This window comes from Hydra vulgaris, chromosome 14 (assembly GCF_038396675.1).
Source record: "Hydra vulgaris chromosome 14, alternate assembly HydraT2T_AEP".
NCBI classification, from domain to species: Eukaryota; Metazoa; Cnidaria; class Hydrozoa; order Anthoathecata; family Hydridae; genus Hydra; species Hydra vulgaris.
In genome coordinates, this window is record NC_088933.1 from 27477501 (window position 1) to 27483168 (window position 5668).

The window sequence follows — 5668 nt, forward strand, 5'->3', positions numbered from 1 at the left end:
GGCAAAACTGAAAGTTTGTTTTGGTTTTTTGGAAGATTTTATTCGGTTTTTTATATGATGGATTCATATAAAAATATATAGAATTACATTTAATACATTCTCTTAGACAAATATACATTTATGTAAAGATTTATAACACTAGTTTTACACAGTTTTGGTTTTTTAAAAAAATTTAAATGTAGCTGTGAAAGTCGGCTAAAATATGAAAAAATATTTTAAAATGATGTAGGGGAAAATATGCACCCTTGATCCTATTTCCAGGGGGAAAAAAACTAAACAAAAATTTACGAAAGACAAAGTTATAAAACTATTTTAGAGTTATTTTCATTTATGGTTTTAACAAACTTTAAGAAAGTATATATATTTTTTTATAGTCAATATGAGTTTTACAATTATCATTAATTTAGGAGAATGTTATTAACATAATGCGCCATGGATTTTATGATCAAGGCTTTCCCCTAGTATTTTAACTTTAGTGGAGCTGAAAAACTGATTTGATGTAGCCGCACTTATTAGCCCTGTTTGAAGTAATTATTTTTTAGTGATGCAAGGTCTTTGGAAAATAACTTTTTTTAAATCTGATATCAGTGGCGGATCCAGGAAATTTTTGATGTTTTAGATATGACAATTTTAGACATTATCAAAACTCCATATTTAAGTTTTTATTATTAGTTTTAAATATTTAAATAATATAAACTTAAGTATGTTTATGTCGAATGAGAATATTTTGCTAAAACGTAAGGTGATTGGAGCCTGGAAATAAAGAGACTTTAACAGATTTACCGCCACTACCCCAAATGCAAGCTCAATGAGTTAATAAACTATTTTAATTTACTATCTTCTATTAAACTCTAATTTATCCACAAGTTTTAAATATAAATTTGTTATCTTTATATAACCTCCTCATTTTGATGGAGGTGAAAACTTTACATGATCAAAATCTTTCAAACACTAAAAATTAATTAAATGAAATTTAAAACATGATGATAAATTTAAATTTAGAATTAGATAGTAAATTAAAATATTTTAGTAACACATTGCCGTCGCATTCGGCCTAGAGGGGGAATCTTTTGTGATATTTTTTTGCCAGGCTTAACCGACTCAACTATATGTTATTATCTTTAAGTAGAAGATCTTAAAATAAAACATATATTCTTCTAAAAGAAGTTGCTGGCCTATGTTCATCAAAATAAAAAAGTGTGGTTTCTTCTTAAAAACTATTTATTTGATTTTTTAAAAAAACATTGAGGGGTGGGTGGTGATGGTATTGATGGGGGAGGGGCTAGTTTGTACAAATGGCTTATTCTCTCTAAATAATTTTGAGGACCTGTTTATTTATAGCTATGAGAAGTTTTAGTTTAAGTTTCAATAGAGTATCTCTAATTTTAAGCAATATTTTGGAGTTAGAACTAAACCCCTCTACTCGTAGAAAAAAGTCTAATGAGCGTTTATGCTACAAAATGAGGTTTCTCTGAAACTATAGTTCAAAACTATGTGAAATTTTAAACATACATCCTTTACTAGATGAGTAAAAATTTTCGAAAGCAATAATAACTTTTTGCAGGTATTAAGAAAATAGTTTTGGGCACCCTTTTGTGTGTAAACGTCATACTGCAGTCATGGCAGAGTAGTTAAAGTTCTGACTCAAAATTAAGAGGTCCGAGGTTAAATTTTGGCACTGGCTAGCTCCTCTATGATAAGACCATAATGGTATGTTAGAGCACCTTAAAAACCACAAAAATAATCGAACCAAAAAAAAATCACAATCTAACGCAACCTATGTTATATTTTAACTATATATATTTCATATACTATATATATAATACTATACAATATATATTTCACGTTTTTAAATGTTGGCTAAATATAATTTTAAAAAATATTTCTTGAGACAACATTTTAAAAAGTTTTGAAATTTTTTACTTTTTATTCTCAAGGAAATAAATGTTGTATGTATGTACAGCGGGTGCTCATATTATTAGAAACACGACCAAATTTTAAAAACTTTATGAATAAAGTTCAAAATTAACAAAACATTTTAACAAAATAATTTTTTTTATTTTACAAATAGTATATATGTACCTTTTACTTTAATCTGGGAGTTTGGCAACATTGCATTTCATCTCATTATGAAGTTATAGGGTTTTTCCCGAATTTTGACAATTTTGGCAGTTATACCTGTGTTGTTGTCGCGTGAAGTGCTGTTTGTGTATTGCTCTCTTTTTAAAGTTTTCAAAGATTTTTTTATTGTTTTGTTATTGAGTTCTATTTATGTGTCTATTTTTTACAGTTAAACATGATTAAATCAATATTTTTACATATAATTTGACTTCTATAACGGTTTACTAGAATCACGTGTTTTGTTCAATATGGGAAAGGCAAAAGATGTTTCACCCTCAAAAAAAGAGAAGTTGGAGCATTATTGAAGAATACTTCTTGTTCTCAAAGGTGTATAGCATCAATGACAAAGGTTTCAGTGGCAACAGTCAACCGAATAAAAAAAAATCTGGACAAAAATGCTTATTATACTCCTCAACGAACAGGACATTGTGGTAGAAAACGGCTAACAACGCCAAGAGACGATAGAAAAATACGAAATATTTGCCTAGAAAATAGGAATAAACCTAGGCGAATACTAACCACTTTAATACAAGATGCTGGAATACCAGTATCTCCAATGATAGTTCGTCGCCGACTCAAAGAACAAGAATTTAGATGCTGTCGACCTGCTAAAAAGCCTAAGCTCACTCTAGCAATGCAACAAAAACGCCTTGCTTGGGCTAAAAGTCATCGGCATTTGACCGTCGATGACTGGAAAAATGTAAGTACTTCATTTATAATTGTACACATTCCATTTAGAGATTTGCCTACATTAAAACTTTGACTTATAAGTTTTTTTGATGTTGTTTAGGTATGTTTCTCGGATGAATCGACAATCCAGATATTGATGAACAAATCACAGTTTGTGCGCAGACGAGCTGGAGAAAAATTCCACAAAGACTGCATCTTAGAACGTGTAAAGCATTCTCTAAGTATAATGGTATGGCCTGTCATTAGTGGACATGGAACAGGGCGCTTATATATCGTTGAGGGAACTATGCGCCAGGACCAATACAGAAAAGTTCTTGACACAAGATTGGTACCACAGTTGAAGGAATGGTTCCCAAAGAACCAAAAATTTACTTTTATGCATGATTCTGCCCCATGCCATAAAGCAAAGAAGGTTACAGAGTACCTAAAAGCAAAGAAAATTCCAGTGCTACCATGGCCTGGAAACTCACCAGATTTAAACCCTATTGAAAATCTGTGGGAGATCATGAAAAGGGAAATTGCTTCTGAAATGATCACCAACAAAATACAATTAATTGAAAAGATGATCAAAGTCTGGCACAATAACATAGATATTCAAAATAATGCAATAAAATGCATAGAAAGTATGCCAAGACGTGTAGAAGCGGTAATAAGTGCCAAGGGAGGGATAACAAAATACTAAAATAAATCACCAATATGTAATCTTTTGCTTGTACAATAGTGGAATTATTTTAAAAAAAATATAAATAAGTATGTTTTTTGTAATAAATATAGACCGCAACACTCAAAAGTTACGAAAAAATAGTCTGCAACCTTTTCATTTCTATAATAAATAACCTTTAACACATAATTTTCAAAAAAAAGACAGTGTTTCTAATAATATGAGCACCCACTGTACAGTGTATAGTATACAAATATATAAATAATATATAACATATTATAACGTAACATATATAATCATTAAATAAATAGTCTTTTAACATATTCTATTTAGAACTTTAATAAATCTTTTTTTTTAAAACAGTTGGTTACTTTAACCGACTTGTAAAGAAGAGTATCCTTTAACAAAATTTTCTTGTAAAACACCAAGTGTTTTCGCATAACCTGATGGATATGTTAGGTCCATTAGGTTGTAAACATTAAATAATCCGACCCATTAGAAAAAACTATGCTACAAAGTTCTTTTGATTTGTATATTAAATCTGCGAATCGGGGATAAAGTCTGCAGAATTTGCGTATAGGACGAGATTGGAATTATTGTATTCGAATTGGAATGTTTTTAACATTTGGGCCCCAAATAAACTTCTATTTAAAATTGCAAGAACCTGATTTAAAGGCTTTTTTTTCTGTAGCTCAAACTGCTAAGAAAAAAACAAATTTATACAAATTGTAAAGATTAAAATGGTATAAATTTGTATAAAATTTATGATATTATTCCAATTATATAAACAATGATTAGGTTTATTATTTAAAAAAAATAAATAGCTTTGATTTATAATTAATGACTTATTAAATAATTGTTAATTAATTGAAATTCGCAGCACGTGTATATTTTATACAGATTAAAGTTTAAATTTAAACAATTAAAATAAACAAACTTCAATTTCTTGAAGTAACTCGTTTTTTCTGAGAGTTGGTTTTGCCAAATTCACCAGAATTCGCCGAAGTCGACAAAGAAGACGATTTTTTTAATTTTGAAATAGTTTTGTCCAATTTTTGGACTTGTCTTAATGTGTTTGATATTAAATATAAAAGCTTGTCCTAATATATATATATATATATATATATATATATATATATATATATATATATATATATATATATATATATTTTAATCATTAAAAATATTATTAGAAAGGGCAGCAACAATTATAATAATTTTTTCAGTAATATAATACTTTGTTAGCTATAATTATAAAAGATAATAAAAAAACATTTATAACAAAAAATTAAACAAAAATAGTAAAAATAAAATACAATTGATAAAAAAAATAAGATACAAAAAATAAAAATAAAAACAAAAAAAAAATAAAAAAAAATCTTTAAAGCTGAAGACGCTGGTCACAACAATCCAGCGAAAATTTCTTTAATGAAAATAAATAAAAAATAAAAATAAATTTAGTATCGAGAGAAACTCGTATTAATTGATGTTTATAAAATAATAATTTACATACTCTCATACATGATGTCTACATTCAAGAATATATATATATATATATATATATATATATATATATATATATATATATATATATATATATATATATATATATATATATGTGTGTGTTATTGTCTAAATGTGTCTAAATGTTTGATATTAAATATAAAAGTTTGTCTTTATATATATATATGTTGCGCACAGATCGTTTGTTTTGCGCAGTTCACAAAATATCCATTATTTTGATACCATTCTCACCATAACTGATAACTTTGCGGTATCTAAGATATCTGTTGACTGTTGACCAAGTTGTAGCAAAGACCAGGAATCCTAATTATGATCCACTTTGATATTTGGGCACCCGAAATATTTTGTTAAAAGAAAGCAGAGATTTTAAAAAAGAAACAGAAGTGCTAATATTACCCAGACCACTTGGAAATATAAGCACTTTAAATAAGCTCAAAAAATAACATTATTTAAGTAAAAAAAGACCAACTTGATAATTACAACTAATTTTTGGAAGGTAATGATTTGCTTTTAACAAAACGTATCATTAAAAGATAAAATTTTAAGCCACTTTTTGTTGAAACAATACTATGTTTTCCGCAAAAAAAAAAAAAGTCAAAAACTTGTTTAATTCTCCAAATATCGTTTAAAAAAAAACTTATAAAAATATGTGACTTTTGACAAACAAAATTG